The following is a 25127-nucleotide window of genomic DNA, read 5'->3' on the forward strand; positions in this document are numbered from 1 at the left end:
ACTACATATCATCTAGGTTAGGTCTTTAAGGCTGGATATGGCCATATACATGATTTTGTTAACTGCGTTTATATCTGCACTGGTATCCAATAAACAGCACTTTATAACCTCTAGCTAAAAGGAAAAGAACAGAGCACAGAGGTGGACTGACGCCTGTGTGATGCACATAAAACTGAAATGGAGAAAATGGCAGAAGAATGAAATCCTCACATGGCACCATGGAACTCAGGCCCGCCAAAGCCAAAGGGACCCATGCTGATGCTGAGGGCAGCGTTCAGATCCAATGCATCAATTTCATTTCAGCAAAACAATACCATCCCCTCTCCAAAATAATGTTATTAGCATGCATTACATGGTCTTCCAAGTTTTGTTTGTACTTAACTTCTGTGTCTTGCTTTTACAGTTATGTAAGTGCAAAGAATAAAAGCTTTTTATGTTTATAAATTTCGAATAACATAGTAAAACAAGTAATAAAAGTTAACACATGGCATCCACGAAATTTCGTTTTGTTTGGAAGTAATCCACATAATAATATGCAAGCTTTAAAAATTGGCCTTGGCTGGGTGTGCTGGTAGAGGACTATAACCCTAGCTACTCATGAGACAGAGGCAGGGGACAATAAGTTCTAGGTTAGTCTGGGCAATTTAGCAAGATCCTGGCTAAAATTAAAAAATATTAAAAGGACAGGGATGGGGATTTAGCTCAGCGGCACAGCACCTGCCTGGAAAGCACGATGTCGTGAATTCGATTCCCGGTACCAGAAAAAAAAACCAGAAACAAAACAAAACAAAAATATTAAAAGGACTTGGGATGTGGTTTAGTGGAAAAGCTCCTGGGGTTCAATTCCCAGTACCAGGGGAGAGAAAAATCGGCCTCGTGTATACATTTTTTGTTATAAATGTTTGCTAGGGTTAGGTTATATAATCTAGGTCTTAACTTTTTCTTCTTAATGGTATCAAAAAATAAAAGCAATATTTTAAAAGGAAAACTTTATGCAAAGTAGAAACAGGTTAAACTATGTACATCATCTAAACCAATTGCTCAAACTTAACTTCATGTAGCAGTGAGTGTGACTTTGCCTCATTTTCTACTGATTCTATTTTTATCAATATCCAAGTCCAACCATCTGCTTCCCATTATTTCAGTGTTTGTGACAAATTTCAGAATGTACAACCTGGCATATTCAGAGGGGCAAAAATGATTAATTCCTTTCCAATGCACAGGTCAATGTGTGATTCCCCCTTTTTTTGACCCTTATTCACACAAAATATTTCTATGAGCCTTTCAATTTGATATGTAAGACTAGCTTTATCCAAATGTAAGAACCTAACAAAAACAAAAAAGAAAATAATAGACTGATATTTCTTACAAAGATGAATGCAAAATTCTTGAGGTTTTAGTCAACTGTATTTACCAAAACACTATATTAAGGATAATGCATTATGGCTATGCTTATCCCAAGAATGCAAGACTGTTTTAATATTTAAAAATTGATGAAATTTACCACATTGACAGAATATAAGAGAAAAACTATAAGATTATTTCAGTAGACAAAGAAAAAAACACAAATTTCAACACTCATTCATTGTAAAATATATTCAGCAAATGCAAAACAGAAAAGAATCTCCTCAATCTAATAAAGAAGTTGTTGTAAAAAACCCATTGACTAAAAGGTTCATCTCATGCCAAAGTATTAACTCTCTCCCCATAAGGTTAGGAACAAAAACTGCCCATCCTTACCATTTACAGACAATACTGCACAGGAAATCCTAGCCTGTCCAATAAGACAATGGAAAGAAAGCAAGACAGAGATCGGAAAGGAAGACATTTCCACTAGGATGAATAAAAGAATCTGGTAAAGTCAAAGGAAACAAAGTTAATGTACAAAAATCAATTGTACTTTCTGAGTTTAGAAATTTCACTTAATGTTATTTTTAATTTAAAACTTGCATATATTTATGAGCTAAAATGTGATATTCTGATATATTCATATATATATATGTATATGTTTGACATTGTGGAATGACTAAACCAAGATAATTAACAAAATTAACATATTCATCACTTTTATATGTTAGCTGCAGAAAAATTAGGAAAGTTTAAAATGTAATTCTACCTAAAATAGAACCAAATAATAAAAAATAAAAACACTTAGGAATGAATTTAACAAAATATATGCAAGACTTCTACACTGAAAACCAAAAAAAAAAACTGCTGATAAAATTTAAAAATATCTAATAAATGGAAATATATACCATGTCCATGGATCAGAAAACTCAATATAATCAAGATGTAAAATATGTGCAAACCCTAATGTTTTGGAAGTAGATTCTAAAATTTATATGAAAATGCAAAGGATACAGAAACACCAAAGCAACTCGAACAAGAATAACAAAGTTGAAGGACTTCACACTGATTTCTAGATTTACTATAAAGCTACAGGTATCATGATAGCATGATAAAACAATAGAAGACAGAACTTAGAAATATATCCACATCAAATATGTATAATATAGTCTCAAAACTAAAAAGTTGGGGCTGGAGTTGCAGTTCAGTGTCAAAATACTCTTCTAACATGTAAAAGGTCCTGGGTTTAATTCCAAGTATTGAAAAAAAGCTAAGTATCTGAATATATATTTATACACATGCATGTATATATATATGTGTGTATGTGTGTGTATATATACACACACACACACACACACACATATATCCAATAAGCATAGTAAAATTTTTCAACGTGATTAATTATGGGTGAAAATGCTAAATAATACCACAAATGAGATGTACTACCTGCCAAGTACAATGGTTAAAATTAAAGATGAACACCAAAAACTGTTGTAAAAAAGTGTTGCACTCCTAGAATTATCACACATTGTTAGGAGGAGTATGAAATAACCCAACCACTTTGGGAAAACATTATGCAACTTTTTATACAACTGGACATACATTCACCTTATGATTTAAAACTTGTACTCACAGGTATTTATGTAAGTGAAATGAAAACCCATGTCCACAAAAAGACCTTGATTAAGACTGTCTTAAAAGTATAGTGGTAACAAGCCATGTATCCATGAGTAGGAAAATGGCTTAAGAAACCATGGCCCATCCACACAATGGAATACTACTCAGAAATTAGAATGGACCAATAGATATGCTCAGTAGCATAGATGAATCCAGCTACACTATGCTGAGTGGAAAAAATAAGAAGCTTATGCAAAACATGCACAAGATATGATGAGACATGGAGTTCTAGAACAGACAAAACTAATTTATGCTGAAGACAATCAAATGTAGTTGCTCTAGAGATTGGGAGTGGAGACTGGCTGGGATGGAAAGAGAGGGAGCTCGCTGGGTGTTGATGTGTTTGGTTGGCTCTTGTTCTTTATCCTGACAGAAGCATATATTTAAGTTCTGTGCACACGTAAACACTGCCTTGAAAGGAGCTGGACAAATATTGAACATTGGTTGACGATATGTGTGCTGAAGCCTTCAGGGGAGGTGGACTGATCCCTGAGGAATGGACAGATGGATGCTCACAAAGCAACATCTTTCAGGGCCGAGGACGTTATCTCACTGACAGAGTGCTTGCCTAGCATAGGCAAGGCGCTACATTCAATCCCATGAGTAAAATCCCATGGCAAGAAATAATAATAAAACAAAGCAACTATATTTAAATGTTAATGATAGAGTTTTAGAGCTGGCAATGTGTTAACTATAAAATATTTTCTACTCTTCTGTATGTTTATAAATGTTCATTAAAAAGTATTAGAAAAAAGGAGATTCATGTATACCCTACCATGACTTTGTTAATAAGGTCTCATACGGACAGTCACAGAGAACATAAAAAGTAACCCTCAGCCCCGCTCTCTCTTTGCCTCTTTCCTTCATCCCTCAAAAACCCACTTCTAGCTTCTCCTTGGGCCAAGGAATATACTGCAGCAATGCAGGTCAAAAGACACACTCCTAAAAACAGAAGACATATACATGTGAGTGGAGTTTCTGTCTGATCCCTCACATCTATGAAATAGATGCCCTATTTCACAGAATTGCTACTTCAGTGACTGCGGGGCAGAGGGAAGAGAGGAAAGAATAACTCGATTTACCCCCAGCAGAGTCGCACACAGGCTCCACCAGCTCACACTCGCAGGAGGAGCAGGAGCTGGCTTGGGCTTTACGATCTGGGCACAACGCTTTGTCGCCTGTGTGGGAAGGCTTTAGAACAGCTTCACCATAACTTTCAATGCCATCCTCTCCACAGCTCATTTCAGAGCTCAGCATTATGATATTGCTTCCCCCCCCTCCAACTCTAATCTCTCCCTCCATCTGCTGTTATTCATTCTTTAACTTGGTAGAATGTCTGGGACGCTGTCTGAATGGGAAGTGTTCTCAGAATAAAGGCTGTTTACTAGAAATCTGTTTTGAGGGGGGCAAGGCATACGCGAGTGGGCTGCACTCAGTTAATGTGTTCCTCTACAGTGAGGACCCACACTACATTACAGAGAATGCCATTTCACCAGCTTTTCATTTCCAAGTTCGACACAACCACGTCGTTACTTTGCAGGTTACAGATTGCTTTCTCTAGCGGCATTCTAAGCCTCTCTGTCTGGGATGGCATCTGACTGCAACTTCCTTGTTTTTTGTGGCATGACAGGGATAAAATTCATCAAAATGAGAGAGCCAGATCCCAAAACATGGAATACAAACAGTCAAGTGCTACGAAAGGAGCAATGGATTTGGAAGCAGGAGATTTGAGTTTTAAATATGGTCCAATCATCTGAGTGCCTTTTAATGCCAGCTTTTCCTTGTGGATCTCAGCTGCCCCACTTGTAAGAGGAGATAGCTGAAGTTCCTTCACACTTTAAGATTCTTTGGTTTGATGGCTATCCTCTACTTGGCCTTTTCTGATTATAACATCAAATATTTAGGATGAAATTATGATCAGAGACAGAATAAAATTTGAGCCAGAGGCTCTATGCACACAAAGGCACTGGCTTCTCAGCTGTTTGCTGCTCCACAGGGTCCATGAACCAATGATTTCAATCCTGAACCACAGGCAGAGCAAATGTAAAGGTCCCTTCAACACAGGGAGATGCGGAGATGTCAGGGATAAATTATGCAGCAGGAGAAGCTTTCATATTCTAAATTCCTCTGGAGCAAGGGACTGCCTTCATCCCAAATACAATCCTCACACTGTCCCAAATCAAAAAGGCTGTCGCCACGGCCCGCAGCCCCTCATTATTTACACTTAGAAATGCCACCAGTATTGGCAAACACCAGTGCTAGGGAGCCAGTTGAAATGATTCAGGATGAAACATACATGCAAGGAACGGAGACCCATTTCTACAGATTATGAAGTGGAATCAAGCAGTACATATATTCAAATCTGCAGGAGATGTGATATATTAAGCAGAAAGTTCAAGGAGAGTATGTTGTTACAAAGGCTTGCCAATTTCCGGATAGCTCTGTGCCTTTCTTTTTTAGGGTTGCAGAACTGAATTCACAACTTGTTCCTTCTTTCTCTCTGACTTGATTAATTACCATGTTAACATAACTACTGTTCTTCTTCTAATAGGCTCTCTCTAATGTGTTATCCCAGCAAATAAAAAATGAGCAAAGGGTGCCAAGATCTTCCCAGGGGTAGACAAGCTTTTCTGGAAGCTCCCGTTGAAAGTCTGATCTGATATCCACGTGGATCAGATGGCAAATCTGATCATCCAGGTTATGACCCTTGTAATCGATCCTTCAAGAGCTTGGCCTTCTCCAGCTGGGGTGCTAAAAATTACATTTAAAATGCATGTGTTGGCTGTTTGCAGTGCATTTTGTAATCCACACACAGTTTCAGACCTATTGTATTACACGATGATGAATTTCCTCCTAGTCCTGCTTTTTTCTTTCATACCTCACCCAACTACATTAAGCCTCAAGCCATACCCAAGTTTCTCTGGCGCTGACAGCAATGAAATCATTTTGAGTATCTCTAAATTTGGAGAGAATTCTTCTGTCTGGTGAAGATGGTTCTCAACATTCACCAGTCAAGGAGTAGCTTTATCCATTACACTTCCATTGCCTTAATGCACGTACTGTGTCACCTGCCTGCATCCCCCACTGCTGCCACCTTCTATACCTTAAAAAAATTAGATGTTTCCTATAAGTGGTGTGCAAGTCACATGCTTGCTGCTGCACTATGATTAATAGTGCTGTCTCAGCAAATGGGATCATTACATTTTTAATTAACCTTTCCAACCTCCTCCACCTTTTCCTTTGTTATACACTGGATCCATGAAGTTTTCTATTTGTTTATGTGCAACTGGGTTTGAATCAAAGGCACGAAATACGATCACAGGTGGTGCAAGAACCAGTGCTTCAGGAGACGTGCCCGGTACGGTGCTGTGTCTCACTTGTGTGCAAATAAGGGGACAGGCACTTCGAACTTGGTGGCTGGGTTCCCATCCAATTTTTATTTTGGCAGCTTAGCATTATTTAATGGCCTTGGCTACCAGGAAACTAGCTTTTTAAAATCTCTTTCAACCTAATTATAATTACAGTGTATAAATCATACAATGATCAATTATAAAAAATCTCAGGTTCATAAATATTTAACTTAGCATTTAAATCCACACTGCAGGAGTGCATGAAATTTCTGAGCCCATCTCTGCAAACAACTGCTTTATTACCATTCCAGTGCCAATTACTGCAAACTGCACCAACTTTGTCTTTTGCAGCAAGCTCAGGCACATATTTGAGCATAATGCCTTTCCCAGTATTAAGATAGCACAATTTAGTTATTTCTAAAACATGCATGTCTCCTCCTATTAAAAAGATTTTCTGCAAAGATCCCCATCGTCATATTTTAATTTCTCAAGTATGGCGAGGTACAAATATGATCTTAGACATAAAAACACTCATTAAAATATATTTTATCTAATGTAAGATTGATTCTGAGATAATTGAGGTCAGATTTGTTTGGAAAATGTATTGTGACATGTGCAAATGCTGATGCGGAGAGGAAATGATCTTCTAGGAGGACTCAGGCAAAACAGCTAAATATTTTTCAGCAAAATCATAAAAGCATAATTGGATTTCAATTTAGTAATAGTGGGCCCAAGACAGGCCATTTTTAATAATCTAATTATGTGCTCGGGGCCTACCCCAGAACTCAACGACGGCTACAGAACTATTAATTGTGCTCAATCCTGTTGCATCTTCAACCATGAAATTTGCTATTACATGTCGGACCGGCTCTCAGTTACGAGCATCTTTTTTTTTCCAATCTCAGATAATCTTTATAACATCCAAAGATGCCCACTCCTTTTATTTTCTAAAACTAAAATCTATTAATGACTTTCTCTGAACCAGAAAACTCGCTTAGATTTGTGGTCCTTTTTACAGCAAAAATGCACAATGAGATCTACAAATATTTTCCCGATGTTTATAAAGACTCAGAAAAGAGCCCTTGGTTTTGTCTGATTTTCATTAATTAAAGGTATTTAATTGCTAACATCTCATTAGCAGTAGAATTAATGAGTGTTTCAACTCCAGGAAAAGATCTGCATGATAACACAAACCTAATTCATTTCATGGAGTACAAAGTATAGCTCTACTAATATTTAGCCTGTGCAAGCTCCTCTGATATTTAGCTATTTCCATGTAAAAGGCTGAATACATCTTCAAAACCAATGTTGCTTCTCCCCAGAGGAAATAACAAATGTGGGCCAGCCAAATAAGAAAGAATCCAAATTTTCTCTCATTTTCCACCAACATATTGCTACAAAGAGAACTAACTGGAAGAGAAATATAGAATGATACAGGGATGGGTTTTCAAAAGCTGAATGTCATTTAGGTATGAAGAGTGTAGAATAAAGTAGGAGATGTTGGGTAATGCTTAAAAGCAGAAAACAAGTGATGAATGTAAGTAAGGAGATTTTTTTCCATATAGGTGATGATACATCAGTTCCCAAAATAATCACTTTGAGCCAAAGATAGTCCTGGAATAAGCGTTTCACTTTTCAAAGTGACTGCCTGGAAGAAGAACGTTTACTTGAAGGTGTGTGTTCTTGGTAGGTTCTTTATCCACTGTCATAGCGTACATTTGCTGCCTTCCTCTGACTGGATAGGGCAGAAGAAAGAGAAGAGGCGGCAAAGACCTCAATGTCACTAGTACTGCACAACTTGCAATTGTTCTGGCCTCTGATACACAGAGAGGGAGGAAAAGCATGCACACTGAAGCCAAGGAAACCACTGAAACAATGAAGAAAGAAGAGGCTGAAGACCCTATTAAGTAGCCCGGATGATGCTGAGATAATAATGAATCATTGATGATGTCGGTGGTTGTCAGGGCCCTCACAGTGTGGATTTCAGCAAAGATAAGCTAAATATCAGGTCTTTATTTTTAGTTAAAGAGCATAGAATTCAATGCCTTTCCTCCCACGAGCCTATTTACATACCTGCTGTGCTACCTATTTGCCTTCACCTGCTTCCCAATTAATACCCCATTAAGCTGCTCCACCTGCAGTGGCTTTTACCTTCGCCACAGCCTTGAAACCATCACTCATCTGCTTCAGCTCATTGTTTCTTTTGGGAAGATAAACGAAAGCTCCACGAACAACAATGGCAGTGCTTTGCACATACAGGATGTGTGTTCATAAAAGACAGTAGCCAGAAGCTGTGGGCACCTCTGGTCAAGAAAATCACTAGTTGGCCAAAAATTCTAGAGTAGTGAAGCTGGTATTGTGGAAGATCAGAGGGGAAGACATGCCCATCTTAATTATTCAGGTATGTGAATTCTGGATTCTATATGTTTTTAAAAATGTTTTGTTGCATTCAAGAAGTTCCCTGTCCAGTTGGGTTAATGAGATTTGTTAGGTCACCAAGTAAAGATTATGATATATTTTTGTGTAAACAGGTTTTGAGCATTTCAGCGGTCCCTTCAAGCAGCAGCTGAACCTAACCACCTCGTGAGAATCTGTTTTCACACAGCTCCCAGATATTCATTAGACTTAGTGTTAGCTAGCTAAGTTAAACCTTTCCCTTTTAGTATTGACCTGCATCTTCACTGATTTTCCTGTTAAATCCTGACTTTCTAGTTGGTTCTAGTCATCTTTTCAGGAATGTGATCCACAACAGGTGCTTCGCTCATTCATTCTTTGATGATCTTGTAGACAAGACAGTTTTCTTTGCCCATGCTTCAGGTGTAACTTCACCATTAAGGCCAGGTAAGATCTATCAGGTGGCTGTAGTCCATATACCCCCAAGGTGGGCTAAGACAAAAGAAGCTAGTAGCACCCACCCCCACAGACACACACCCTCTCCTAGGCCCCTGTAGCCTACGAGTTGCAAAGGAAGCAGACAGCAGAGTGGGCATCAATGCACACCCATCATCAGATGCATTAGTGAGCCCTTGTGTCTTACTTTAATGGACCATCGGTAAGCCTTCCTGCTCACTTTGTTTCAAGCTTTAAATTGGTTCCAAACACACTCATACACTGACCCCCTTGAGCCCTGGCATGACTTTTGCTAGATGCCCATTTCAGGGACTATACCAATTAGCTCAAGGACCAAGTCAAACCCTGGAATTTCTATACTAAAATTCCTTAGGACCTCCACTGTGACTCTACAACTTAATCTATGGTTTTATTTCCTGCAAGAACTGCAGAGGAAATCCAGCTACATCTTCATGATGCTGGGCACCAAGCCACCTTTCCCTGGGGGTGCTCTCCACCTGGCTCCTGTCCCCAGGATGCTGTGAGCCCGTGCAGGCAGGTGAGTAACACAGCATGCTTGGCTACTTCTACAATGTACATTTCTCACACACATTTGTCACTTACGTATGTTTGTGTCCCTGATTATGGGGACCTCATATACATTAAGAGCCCAGGGCTAAATGAGAATAATCTCACCTTCTAGAAGCTGCCATTTTCACCTAGCTATTTACTCAGTCAATAGCAAGAATAGTTTAGTTAAAATGGATGAGCTCTACCGAAAATTCCAAGCTTCAAAGTGTGCCTTTTATTTGGATCTTTACTCTAGCTGGTTCTTGTGAGAAATGCCCAGTTGAATAGTTACATTTAACCCTGGGCAAAGCTGAAGTTGAAAGCAAGTGTTGAGGTCAGGATGATTCCATCAGCTTTGTGCCTGGAGAAATCCGAGTGACATTCAGCACAAGGGCCGGGCTCAGGCCAGCTGCTAATGCTGTACTCTGCACCCGGCACACACTAGAGATACAGGGTCACCCTTTGGCGAGGGCACCAGGGACAAGAGAAGCAGGGAACGCTAGCTTCAGAATGGCCACTTGTGCTACCTTTCTGTGGGAAGTGATGGAAGGATGAAAGCCACAGTGGATTTCTGCCCTAGAGGATGGCCTGGCTCCATCCCCTGCACTAATATGTGAGGCTGGGTATCACAAGAAATTGTGTTTTAAGGCGCAGAGGGAATCACAGGAAGCCAGAGTTCTGTGATTTCACATTCCTACCACAGTATTACCAAACACAGATATTAATTAGATTTTACCTTTTGGCCTTAAAAAATGAATAATGAATGGCTCCTGATAATTTCCTCTGATGTGTCTAGAGCTGCCTCCCTTACCAGGAAAGACTGGCCAGTCTCCTCCCTGTGGCCCAAGGGAACTAAAAACGTTCCCGAGGTGAAAAATATGGCATAATGCGGTTCCTACGGTAGGAGCAGGGAGAGAGGAGTGGGACACTACCACCGTGTTCCTTTCAAGAAGTCTGAATTTAAAATAAAGAAGAAGAATAAATTCAGTTGGCTTTTGGGGTGAGGAAGAAGGCTTTCTCAAAGTTTCTAGCTTATTTATTGTGTAGGACCGATAACCTTTAACACCAGATTTAAGAGCTATTCATTTTTACTGAAAGGAAATCCATCCCTCAGTGTCTTCTACAAGCCCTTGAAGGATTTTACACGAAAAGATCTGCTCCATCTTATAAGTAGAACAATACTGTATTTAGTGACATATGGAGTTCAAAGTGATGAAGGTTGAAGTTTATGTAGGACAGAAATTTGACTTAGGAATCTATTTGTAAGAAAATCTAATATATGTGGTTTTAGGAAAGACAGGCCAAATACCGTAACAATGCAGAGCCATAGTTGGAAAATTCAACATATACCCTGAAACTGTTCATTCATTCTAATGTGGTATCTGAATGTTAGAAGGGAAAAAAAAAATAAAGCAGATGTCTAAATCTATTTCTTGACACCAATGAGACATCCTCTTTGTGTGGTGAAGATTTCTTTAAAATGCCAATAACTCAGAAGTACTTCTGCATTTGAGAGAGAATAGAAAGGAAATTATAAATCTAATTACAAGCCCTACAGTCTTGTAAAGAATGGAATCAGTCACCTGCTAAGGATGAACACTAGAGGGGGGAAAGGTATCTAGAGGAGATTAGTGTGTCAGTAAACACATAAAGTACAGAAGTCCCACATATTTGACATTTAAAGAACAAAGCTATCCATCAATGTCCTGGGACAGATCGATCAAACAGAATGCTACTGCTGAAAACCTAATAGTATGATGGTAATAATGTAGCCATAAAACCTCTAGTCTATAATTGACTGCTTCCACTTGAAGCTAACATGTCTTGAACAGTGACTAATGCTCACCTAAAGATTTCACTTGCGTTGAATGACAATCAGTTACACTTCACAGGATTCTCAGTGGATAGTTCATGCTGGATAATGACTCAGGGAGAGACGCCAAGGAAATGTCTGTGTGTGTCGAGGGGGTATATTCCAAAAGGAGTGACGGACATATGTGATATTTCACTGCAGGTCTCAGGTATGTCTCCTTCTAACTGTCCCCTCAAATGTGATGAGGCTGTCCCTTACTGACAAAGTAACACAATTAGAAATGTAGGAAGCTATGGAATTGGTACCAAGGAAAGCAAGTTACTCTTCGGGCATCTAGGTCTTGGTTGTTAAGTTCTGTCTAGTGAGCATAATACTACAGTTTATATGCCTGTACTTTTAGAACTTAAGCTCTTTCTCCTGACAAAATGTAACTTGGCACATGAGGACAAAGGATGGGGGGGGGGGACAGATTCACCTGTCTGCCTTGGCCTTCTGTCCTCTTTTGCCTCTTTTCTAAGCAGCTGGACTCTGTCAGCATTGAGTGCCAGGCCAATGAATAGTTTAATTATGTAGGTCTTCAAGGACAAGAAATGTATGTTACTGGGCTACAAGAAAGTTTCCATGCAAGGACCTCAAGAAACATCAACAGTTTGGGAACCAAACTTTGAAAGGGAAGATTCTTGCTGCTGCTAAATGACAAAACAAAAAATGTGGAGGCTTCTATTAGTAAAAATGGCAGCTAAGCTGGCAGGGACCAGGCAGCCTGGGATGCCTGGGGGTGGAGGGCTTTGGGGAGGATTTGCCGCAACCCTAAGGATCAAGTTCAATGACACTTGACTGCCACAGGATAGAGAAAGAGCTGTGTTCGCCACGTCTTGGTGTTTCCTTCTGTTGTGCTTTCATCTAAAGTGAGATTTTACCTGCACCATGTGAAAACCATTTCCCTCTGCAAAGCTTAATGTCACATCTGAGAATTCCTTCCTTCCCTGCAACACATGGGAGAGAAGCCCTCCGCATTCAGCTCACAATCCTGAGTGCAAGCCCTTTTTCTTACTGGACTCCAGTAAAAAGAAGTCACCCTACATTTCACAGTCTCAGAAATCCCCAAGACCTTTTTGTGTCCATAATTATATTTGCAAGTTTCCTCTTTTCAGTTAGCCAGAATTATCTGTTACCAAAAGTAGAATTTTTTTTTTCTTTACCCACAGGGTAAGGTTCATTGTAACTAAAAATTTTAATTAATATGTCTGGTGGCTTCTAATGGACTTTGAGTGTGTGTCAGATTGCTTGTGCCCTTTGATATCTACTTAAAGGTAATTGGGTAGTCTTACTGATGTATTTTTAAAGAGCAAACTATTGATTAATCATGTTTCAGTATTAATATAACCACTTTGTGTGGATCAAGAAACATCAACAGTAGAAAACCCATATTTATCTACAAATTAACAACTCTATATAGATCTGTTACTTTAAGCTAAATGGGGTGCATCCACTCATTACATTCCAACAGGGACTAGACTTCTCATAATAAAGATTAAAGCCAAAGTTGGCCTTCTTTTTTCATTGCATGAAATGAATGCTATTCACCATGTCATGCCCTAGTGGACCCGAAGAATAGTTGCAGTAAAGCACGGGTCCACTTCCTGCTCTGACAGGCTGGTATTTTTAATGCCTTGCTTGATGAAAACATTTCATGCTATGGGAGCTTTAATTGCTCTCAGTTCCAAGCAGTATGAAATAAAAAATGGTGGTGCCACACAGAAGAGTTGGGGATGATCTCAGCTTTATCCCTGCTTACACCAGCTGTATGGTTTATATACTCCTAGTGTGCTCTCATTCAAACTGAATTACTGCAAAGAGAAAACGCTGGAGTATTCTGGAATCTCGCGATGAAGCTCGTCCTGAGGCTGGATTTTCAAACTCTGGCAGAGTACCACTCACACGAACTGGAACTGTCAAGGCTATTTTTTTTATTTTATAAATATCTAGAAGGGCCTACGGACTACACTGAGAGATGACTTTGAATCAAATTCCTTGGTTGCCTTCAGCATAAGTTGATAGATCCACTAACCCTCGGGCAGTCGGTGTGAACAACTGGTTGAGTGGCCAAGACAACCTACAAACAGCAGTGACGGCAGTTTCCGCACAAGGACCTCAAGCCAAATCTCTTACAGGGTCGCTCTGCTCTGAGCTGTTGACAAAAATCACACTGCAACTGCTACCTGAATGTTATTTAAATTTATACAGAGAAAAGGATACCAGCTGGCAAGGCTCCCTGTCCTACTGGAATGTGCTCTCTCTCTCCTTCTCTCTACTTCCTCTCTTGGAGGTCACCTCAACGGAGGACTGGAATTTAAAGACTCAAGTATCCAAATCCTAGCTCAGTGTTCATTTATTTTTCGGAAGTTGTGTGACCTGCAAGTGTTGATGGCTGTGCTAAGGATGCTAACCTGAATTTCTCTCCTCACTGTTGTTTGATAGGACATCCCAACATCCGAATGATAGCCTGTCAAACCAGTGAGTCCTAGATTTCTTTGAACACAGTATCTTCTGGGAAGATCTCTTTCATACAGTCTAAGGGCTGGGGATTTAGCTCAGCGGCACAGCGCCTGCCTGGCAAGCGTGAGGTTGTGAGTTTGATTCCTGGTACCGGAAAAACAAAAACACAGTCTAATATAGTAAGTGGATCACACTCTTGCTCTGTGATTCTGCTAGACCACATTTTGAGAAATACTGTACTGCTGAAAGAAAATGGTGTCCTAGAATGTTAAGTTCATTAATAAGATAAATTGTCAGTATACACAAAAGTACATAACAAGCCAGTGTAATCAAAGCTATAGTAAATGTGCTTTAATAATTCCATCACACCATTCACTCATTCATGGTGTTTGTGCTATTTTTATTTTTTATATCAGCACAGGCCATATAAATCTTGCCCATATTAGTCCAGACCCAATTTATACATTAAAATTAACTTTAAATTAGTGAATATTGACTAAACAAATGATATGGTATAAATGCTATGTTGGTTACCTAGGAGGAATGCAAGGTAATGTCAGCTAAGCAAAGTATACCCCCTTCTTATTAAGAACTCAAAAAGCAAATATACTCAAAGAATTCTGCATATATTAAATGTAATATATATGAATACATATTCATAGTTACATATGAATCTGGCAGAAACTATCAGTTGTCAAAGAATGAACTAATTAAAAACATCCCTGCAACAACTGGATATCTCCTTAGAAAAAGATGAAATTAGATTAATAAGATATTCAAAGAAAAAATATAAGTTCTAAGTAAATGAAAGAATTAAAAACCTTTAAAATGTATAAAAGAAAATAGATTATCCTTATGACTTTGAGATAGGAAAAAACATTTAAATAAATCATATATTTAAATAACATAACATAAAGAAAACTCTGATAAATTAACCATGGTGAGATGAAAAACTTACAACAAAATATAATCCCAAAGCAAAGAGATTAATCACAGATTGAGAAAAGATATGTAAACTCACAAAATAACAAAATAATAGTTTCCAGAAATCACATAATACTCCTATTGATTAATGGAAAGGGGAGAGGCATGATAAAGTGATCAATAAAAGAAACTGTCACATGTAAAAGTATATTGCGTTTCACGTTCAGAGAGCAAAAAAAAGTGATATAAACTTTTTAGCTAAATGTTCAAAAAATCTTAATATATTATGTAAAAAGATGCTACACAAAATAAATCATTATACCATTTTCATTTCACTAATTTCATTGAAAAGAGTGATCTTTACTTTTCTCTTTAAAGATCTGTATTACAATAATTAAATTACACTCTTTCAAATTATACAAACTTATGCTGAAATATTTTAGACACCAACTGAAAAATGTAAGAGAAGGCACAGTTTCCAAAATTCTTTTAGGGAATATCTGAGCAAGAGTTTCAAGATAACTATAGATAACTTCTCACATACCTGAGTAAGTACAGATGTTCTATACATTGTTTGCTTCCAGTTAGTCACAGTTGTGACCCAAATGCTCATTGACAGAAGACAGGACGAACAAATTATGGAATATCAACACAATGAAATATTATAAATGGCAGTGAAAAATAAAGGAATAACAACTATTGTGTATCAAGATCACTATAAAAATAAAACAATGTCTGAAAAACCAAGTAAACAGTAAATGCATATATATATAAAAATATATATTATATATAATATATATTATATAATATATAAAACAAATGTGTTACACACAGCACATATATATATATATATATATATATATATACAAAGGTAGACTGAGGAATACAGTGATTGTCTACATTTTTAAAAACTGATTACAGTAAAAGACACATTGCCAAGAATTTTGGGATAAGTGTGTTTAAAGTAGGGGGAGGTATTTTGTGCAGAATTAACAGCAGTGTCTTTTACTATAATACATTTTTTAAGCATTCACTATTTTTTATCACATGTATATATCTACCTCTATCTATCTACACACACACACACACGAAGTGAGCATATAAAAATACGTGAGAAAGGAATGAACACCACGGGGATCAGAACCCAATATTTAGGTGAACCTGAGATTTTCTGGGGCCAGAAGCACTCGTCATATAAGAGGCTGTCTTTAAGAAAAAGGATGTAAAGTTTCAAACTGGAAAGTGTGATGTATTTATAGCTGTATATGTTACAGCGTAAAGTACATTCCTGACAGGAGAACATTTTCAATTTGAGTAGGTATGAGTGAGAACAGAATAATTTTCTTCTATCTAATTTGCTACATTTTAGAATTTGAATTTTTTCCACAGACTGGCTTCTAGCTCTGTACATTGTGAACTGTTTCTCCTCTAATATCCGAAAACACCAAGCGTGGGCATCCATACATAGGCATATTCCTCTGTGATCTCTGATCCTATACCTTTCTGAGTATCCTGGAAGCCACCCTACAGTGCCCCTCTCAGACCTCCAGCAATAATATAACAAAGAATAACCGGGAGCTCCATGAAAATGTTTTGGGAAAGCAAATTGAACGTATCCTCAGACTCAATTTCCCCTTAGCTAGATGCTCAAATATCTGAGACCGGTCTAACCCTGCTGGAAAGTGAAAGGAAGGAAAGGTCAGAGTGGGACGAAACACTGCTCTTTGCCCACCCATTACAGATAAAAGTCTCCTACCATGCAAATTTTACAAATGTTCTAGAAAACAAATGATCAGTTAAACACTTTGCTAGGGTCTCTACTATGGTATGTGGAAGGAGAGGTAGAATCATAAGTTTCATTAGTTTTACATTAAATCCATCCCAGAGGATCTGGGGATACAGAAGGAGAAAGAGAGACAGAGACAGAGACAGAGACAGAGAGACAGAGAGAGCGATCAGATGGGTCTGTGGATATTTGTGTGCACAGTTATACTGTTTACATTTGTGTGTATATTTGAAATACTCCATTAGGAGATACAGAGAACATGCCTGGTGCTTGCATCCGGAGGTCTCCTGGGGACTTGCCTGGGGCAGATCTGCAGAAATGGCTTGCACAGAGCTGTCTGGCCCCGGGGGAAGGAGGGCATCTGTTGGATCCTCTGGCAGCTCTCAGTCACCAAAGCAAAGGTCAAGCACATCTGTGAGACCACTGGAAACTTCAGGGTCATCCTGCATCACTGCATCTAAAAAGGCATGTGGAGAGGCATCCTTTCTTCCAAAAGAGGCCAGCTCGTGCCTCTACTGCCAACTCCCCACCGCAAGGGCTACCTGTTTTATCAAGACAAAAGAAATCGCTCGCACCAAGCGTGACTCTGTCACCACATGTCACTTCACATCAGCTGGTACATGTCAAAGAATGACACAGAAAGCTGCCACCTGCCATCCTCTCGCAGAGCACATCAAACTTCTTTTTGTAAAATACTTCAACAGCAGCCAAGAGAAAATTTCCTTTATGAACCACGATGCCATATCTGTGAATGAGGGCGAGCTGCAATCTTCCTAGAGCTGCAGACAACGGAGGAGGAAGCAACACTGCAAAGGTCTCCTGTTAAAAATAGACCTTCCACTATTCCACCTCCAAGCCTTCCTCCCCCAGATATCCGTTCCTGGGGACACTACGGGAGGTGTCAAAAAGCCACAAGGAGCCTTTTTTAGAATATGAAGTTTAACAATTTCTGCCTAACATGAAAAATATGAGAAATGAGTGCTGGAATGCTTTGACTGTGCTTTTCATCCAGTGTGATAATAAAAGAACATGTTGGGGGGGGATTTGCCCATTGTTTTCTAGGGTCACCTTAGAACTCTTTAAAATAATTACTGAAGATTACAAAATTTGGGGTCAACTGAAATCTCAGAGAGAGTCTACTCCAACATGTCTAATTTAAAAAGTGGGAGAAAGCAGCAAGGTGCCTGAAACCGCACAGCCAGCTAATGGTAGAGTCGGGAGAAGAACCCAAACCTTCCCACAGCCAATAACCACGAGTGGAGCCCAGTGGTCAAGGGCACGGCCTCTTAACCACACCCCTGGAGCTGCATCCCAACTCTGACCCCTAAAACCATGTGAACCTGGCAGGTCACTTTACATCAGGTTACATTACTTCACCTGTTAAATGGGGACATGGAAATAATAGTACAAATCCCCTTAAAAGGCTATTTCTCCTTAGAAGGAGATAGCATATGCCCAGCACATAGCAAGTGCTAATAGTGCTGGTCATTATTAGTTTTATCATTGACCAGGTCACTTGCTTCTTCTACCCTGCCAAGACTCCCACATCACAAGACTGTTACAGAAAAAAAACTTTACTGGGGGGGGGGTACATGTTGACAGGCTCATAAATATAAAATGATGAAATAACTAGCTTTGATCTTAAGTAAAAGAATCATTACATAGGAAGAGAAAGCTTATTCTGGGCCATGGTAGGGGGAGAAGGAAAAGAGAATGCAAGCTAGGACAACAAGAAATGGAAAGAGTGAGAAAGATGCATCTGTATGCTAATGGGATTGGTGTTTAGTTTGGTTTCAAACTGAATTTCAAATGCTTTATTTTTAAGAAAGTAAATTGTAACAGGACATAGAGGCCCTAAAGACTGATGCTCACATGAAGATGATGAGGTGGCTGGTCTCTGTCATCATGCACATACCCCATGAGCCTCGGGGGCACCAGCAAATCCCTGGATCAACTACTTTCAACATTAGCCACATCTTTAAAACATGCTTCCAGAATACTCCTGTAAGATACAGTCACTGTTGTACTGGAGAAGTTACAGAAAATTAGTAAGAGTCTTGACATGCTTGAGAATACTTGGGATATAACAATGAAGTCATTACTCTTTATCTCATTGAAGTCCAAGAAAGCAAGAAATTACACATTAAAAAAAAACTTTCATAACAGTTGATTAGAAAATATGTCCTGCGGAAAATCAAGCTCTCATCCTATTTTGCACATTAAAAATCCAAATATGTTAGAGAGGAAAAAAAAAAGGGTATTTTAGCCCCCCACAGCTTTAAGACAAAGGATCACATTAATAAGATACAATTTAGATTTGCATATTTTAATAAGCTAGGGATCAAAGGAAACACATAGCTAAAGGGGTGTTAAGCTTCATGCACATAAAATGCTCACTACACACTGAAGAAAGGGATATATCCCCCTGCAAGAAGACACCTACAATTACAGAAATATAAAAGGTATTCTTTCCTCAATATATCATTACTGGTTAACAATTTCCAAGCATTTCCAACTGGTCCAGATAGATTTCATCCACTGATTTGCTTAACGGTTTGAGTTTGCCCTAACAGCACATATTCCAACATGTTAAATGAAGATATCCATTAAATTAATTTAGGACTTCTCTTATGTACATTTCTAGTTATGTAAAAACAAGTTATCAGTCCCCTAATTCCTTGGCTGGCTAGCATATGAGTGTGGTTTACTGACGGTTAAAAACAAATCCACTATTATTTCAACCTTGAAATCAAGGTACCAGGGGCCAGGAGAAATTCATGCAGAAGCCCTCTTATCAACATGTTCTAAGCACTCCCAGAATCTCTCTAGCGGGCAGGGAGGTGCAGTTATACTCTTCTAGAGATCAGTTATTGTATGAGTTAATAACTGCTGAGTGCTTACTACATGTCTAATATGGTACCAACTAAACACTCTGCATGCATTATCTTACTTGGTTTTCTCTGCTTTAAAAATACAAGGGTCCAGAAAGGCTAAGTGGTAATGCTGCAGCTTCAATTCAGGAGGAGGAACACCAGAGCATGATCCATGGGACTGCTGCATCCTGATGGCCTAGTTACTCCTCTCCTCCTCACTTCTTTCCCTACCCTGGCCCATCATGTCTAAGCTACCGCAGTAGTGGCGTTAAGTCTAGATGGTTCTTCCACCTTCCATCCTGATAAATAAACTTCCGCTCACCTCCTTAGCTATCCCGCTGCTCTTCATTAAAGAAAAGCCCTGCTGCCCCGTATTTCCTCCAGGATCCTTCCAGATCACGGTTGGCCGTTCTTTCCTATAGGTGTTCTTTCCTAATGTGGCAACTCTCAGTTAAGAGCCCTGGAAAGGTCTCTAAGGGGTGGGCATAGTACATGCCCTTCCGTGTGTCTGCACAACCCACAGCTCCGAGAACTGTTTCATACCCCTCAGGGAGGCCTCTGCCAGCCACATCTGATTAAGCTTGGGGCCACCACCTGTATCAATCCAATGCTATTTCCCAGAAACCTAGTGCTGGTACTCTCTACTGACTGCTTAATCACAGAATACATATGAGCCTTACAAAACCCAGATGTGCTTTCTGCTGTCCAGTTTCCATGGACACCCCTGGACTCTTATCCCTCTCTGAATTAGGTAAGTTGGGTTTGTACGTACTATCCTCAGTCAAGAGACTGCTGACTACGAAATGTTGCAAGAGAAGCCCTGGTGGTTTTTATTACTGGCCTGCTGATAGGAGGAAGTCCCTACAAGGGATGTTAGGAACTTCCCCACCTGTGAGAAACCCAACTGGGGAGAGACAGCCACTGTATCACAACCACTGACTCTTCCCTTGGAGGGAGGTCACCAGTATCAGAAAACTTTGTCATTGATAGAAGGATTTAAGGAAAGATTTGAATGGAAACAATGGATCTACTTGGAGATGACAGCCTATAAGCTCCTATCCAAGATGAAAAAAAGAGGGCTCACCTGCAATTTGGAAGTGACATTAAAGGGAGCAGAGAGCAGGCAATGGTGGTCAGTGAGGGAAGAAGGTAGACGGATATGCACAACATGATGAAAATCTGGCAGACTCTTGGTCTTAAAATTCACGCTGGACTGAAGCTAAGAACAAATGCTTATTTGCTTATTTGTTTACTGAACATTTAAACAAATGTGTTCCAGAAATGAAGCATAAAGTTTAGACTCCAATGGAGAAGAGAAGAAAGGCAAACAAAGCAAATATATAAACCAGATTGGTTATACACAAGGAGTGAAAACACCACGGCAACAAGAGGAGCGGATACTACAGCTCTGTCCCAGGGAGCCTGGTCAGGGAGAAGCACTGAGGTATCAGCCAAACCTGGGGCAGAGGAAAGCCTGGAAGTTTGAAGATGTGAGGAAGGAGGCGCTTGTGTCTGGTGCACACTGCGTGAGGCAGAAATGGTAGACAAAGAGGAGGGAAAGGCTGCCAAGGGCTAGATCAAGCCCAGACTCAATAGCGAGGAAAAGAGGCTGGGTTATTATTTTAAGTGAAGCAGGAAATCATTTGAAGGTTCTAAGTGGAGAAGTGACACCATCACGTTCATATTTGAAAGTGGTCATTGCATCCAGCCGGCGGATGGGTGTGGCGGTGTTAGGTGTCTTGGAGAGGAAGCGGAAATGCAACCATTCAGCACTCCGTGCTGTGTTAGCACACAGCACCTCCTTCACAACCACCATTTAAAATGGTTCCCAAAAGGCACCTCGCAAGCAACACATCTACCACTGTGCAGTAGTCTGGGGTCTGCTGTGGCTTTTATTTTCTGTGCAATTCTCAAAATCACACACATTTGCTACTATCATCACAAGACAAAGCTGCACTGTGGACTCCTTAACATAATTTAGATTTATTTTAATATCTACTGCACTAGATTCACCACGCTGATGACATTTTAGTATTCAGTGAGTAATCAGTGTTTGTTAGGAAGAGAGAAGAAAAGAGAAAAGTTTATCTAGCACTGGACTATGTGTCAACCCTAGAGGAAGTGTGATAAACTTGGTCTTGTTTAATGGTTCACACAACCACCCATCCATCCATCCACTCATCCATCCAATAAAGAAAGGCTCTAAATGCTTCTCCTTTTGGTACCAATTCTCCAGATCAAGAAACAGGCTCAGGGAGTGAAGTCATTTGTTGAATACTGCAATGCCATCTGTGGAGTTTCAGAACCAGGTTTAGAAGGTGAATACAAAGGTTCTCAGAAAATTCCAAGACCAGGTGAGTCAGGGGACTGCTGGACACCCACTAAAACCTCTCCCGGAGCCCCCAGGACCAGCATTTCACCATCTGGCCTCCTCTGATGTACCTTTCTACAACTCTGAGACCTAAAGCAGGCTTGGAAAGATGAAGACTAGGAGACGTGTGAAAAGTGAGCAACCTCCTATGTAGACAAGGGTCAGTGTCAGTCTGCCCATTCTAGAGCAACAGGCTTTGTCAACTACGTCCCACTTAAAAAAACTCCAGAGCTCCTGCAGCCTGGGTGTACCTGCTGCTTAGGAAATTACTCATAAACCTCCATCCCCTCAAGACACTATTTACGATGGCTTCCATTTATTGCGGAATTGTTTTAAAAGTAGTAATTCTACTAAAAGAAGTAATACTGCTTCTAGAAAATGTTAAACTATAGAATTGGTCCTCTGAATACTTGGATAGTCCTGCATCTTTGGATCCAACCAGCCACAGATGGAAAATACTGGGAAGAAACTGCATTTGTACTGAACATACAGGCTTTTAAAAATCTTATAATTATCCCCTAAACAAAACAGTATAACAACTATTTGCATAGAATTTACACAGTATTAGGTATTACAAGTAATCTAGAGAGGATTTAAAGTATACAGGAGGATACATGTTGGCTATATGTGAATACTATGGCATTTATGTAAAAGCCTCGGTTTTGGGTATGCATGGGGTGGGGGTGGGGTCCTGGAACCAACACCGAGAGGCAAGCCTATTGACATTCTATGCAATAGTAGGCAAAGATTTCTTAAACAAATTGCAAAGATTACTTAGCAATAGGGAAAACTCATTAATCTGACTACATTAAATAAACAAACTTCTGTTCTTCAAATGATAGCATTTAAAAGGCAAGCTACTGTGTAGGAGGAGATATTTGTAATACATTTATCTGACAAAGCCCCTGTATCCAGATTTTACAACCTCTCTACGAATCAATCAAAAAAGGAAAAGCAACCCAGTAGAACAGTAGGCAAAACGCTCAAACATGCATTTCACGAAAGAAAACATTCAAATGGCAAAAAAGGAAGGTACTTAACATCCTTAGTCATTAGGGGAATGCAATATAAAACCATGATGAGGTATCACGACACATCCACTGGGATGGCTATGAAGAACAGAAAAAAATGAAAACAAACATGATGGAGAATACAAAATGTCCAGCACACTCATAGTCTGCTGGGAAAAGGTCAATTGCTACAATCACTTCAGGAAATTAAACTTTTTGGTAGTACTAAAGCTAAATGTAATGTTTAACTCAGCCCTCGTAGTCAAATGCAACATAGCTATGTTTTCACCAAAAGACACATGGAAAAATTTGCACTGCTGCCTTATTTGTAGACCCAAACTAGATATAACCAAAGGTCCAACAACTGTACAGTGGATAAACTGTGATTTTTGTGATATGGTAAGATAATATACAGCAATGAAAATTAACAAACTATTGCTACATGCAACAATATAGATGAGTCCCTTGATCATAATAATGTTAAAAGGAAGCCAGTCTCAAAAAGCATGCACTATATGATTCTACTCCTATCATGTCCAAACAGGCAAACCTAATCTATACTAATGGAAAGCCAAATACAGACTACCTTTGGGGGTTAGAGACTCGAAAGCATAAGGAGAGGGCTTCTGAATCCTAGCAATGTCTCACTTCTTGATTAAAGATGCATTTCACTACCCAGCTGTATAAGCATGATTTGCTCATTATCTGTGAACTTCAAATAAAGATTCATTTAGAAAATAATGAACGCCTTATACATTCAGCACAAACACCTATTGAGTGCCGATAGCGTACCAGGTCCCAGGCTGGGGCGGAGAAGGTGGAGATGTGTCCGTGCTTAAGACCAGGACCTTGCCCAAGGCAACCCCTCAGCTTTGCAGTCCTTGCCTTCTGTGTCCTTGGCCACTGCCAGCTGTTCTGCGGGAGGCAGCTCATGCTCAGGAGAAGCCCTCTTCAGAGTGACCCTGCTGGGAGTTCTTCAGAAAACACAATTAACTGTCCCAGATCTTATCCGCTTTTTAGAGGGAGTGTTTATATGTGAAATATATTAAAACTAAAGCACTTGCCACTTTCAGTCCCATTTAAAAACTACTAATACTGTTAATAGCTTCTCAGAACTCTTAAGTGTCAAGAACTTTTTCTCATTTCCTCCTCACAGCAATGCTACAAAATATGTATTATTCCTCCTATAGTAAAAATGGAGAAATAAATTTAAAATGGGTAAAATCTCTTGGCCAAAGTCACAAAGCTGATGACTGGCAGAGCAAAATGGATCAAAATCAGTATTCAGCTCCTATACCTTTTAACAATGACAGTGCTGATTTAAACATGGGGATACGTTGTTTGTCTAAATCTTTCATCATCTAGTGATGGGAGGGACCGCCAAGCAAGAAACATCACACGTCCACCCCATTTGCTCCTGTGGTGTGCTGATGGGCCGTCCTAAGGTAAGGGAGATCTTCTTGAAGTCACGTATGTATGGGGTGGCAGTGAAAACAAAGCCCTGTCTCCTACAGCGCAGAAATAGGTAAACATTAATAGAATAAAAATTATAAAATATGACTTTACATGTTGCCAAGCAACTTTTATCCTTTCAGTACGGCAAAGTTTAGCAATCACGGTAACAAAAGCAAAGCTCAAGAAGTCACATGCTCAGAAAATGAAGGGGAGCACAATGGTTCTCCCAGCATGTCATGAAAAGTGGGAAGGTTAGGGGCTGGGGATTTAGCTCAGTGGCAAAGCGCCTGCCTGGCAAGCGCAAGGTCGTGAGTTCGGTTCCCGGTACCAGAAAAAGAAAACAAAAAACAAAAAACAAAAAAAAGTGGGAAGGTTGGCTGTACAGTATAACTAGCCCTGGTTCTGAAGCACCAAATCATCATACCGGACATATGCTGGAGTTACAGGCAGAGCAAGAGCCACAGAGGTTTATAAATTTGGTAAAATATAGATGGCTATAAAGACCAACTCTTGTTGAATTTGGGCAGTTAGAAAGGGAGAACCCCCCTGGTGGAACAGACTCTCCAAGCTGAAAGAAAACTGTAGAAAACAATACCACTGTCCTCACAGTCCTGAATGCCCCA

General features: G+C 39.6%; 1 protein-coding gene and 1 long non-coding RNA gene across 5 annotated transcripts in view; one reads left to right on the forward strand and one right to left on the reverse strand.

Moving 5' to 3' along the window:
• The window catches only part of Gfra1 (GDNF family receptor alpha 1), a 211735-nt gene that overhangs the window by 66428 nt on the left and 120180 nt on the right, over positions 1 to 25127 (reverse strand). The gene's annotated exons all lie outside the window — the stretch shown is intronic.
• LOC102020831 lies at positions 8377 to 17525 on the forward strand. The gene is made up of 4 exons (XR_261491.1): positions 8377 to 8775; positions 9648 to 9762; positions 11666 to 11794; positions 17041 to 17525. It is a non-coding gene; the product is annotated as an uncharacterized LOC102020831 (long non-coding RNA).

Source organism: Chinchilla lanigera, unplaced genomic scaffold (genome assembly GCF_000276665.1).
Source record: "Chinchilla lanigera isolate Chin_1 unplaced genomic scaffold, ChiLan1.0 scaffold00030, whole genome shotgun sequence".
Taxonomy (NCBI): Eukaryota; Metazoa; Chordata; class Mammalia; order Rodentia; family Chinchillidae; genus Chinchilla; species Chinchilla lanigera.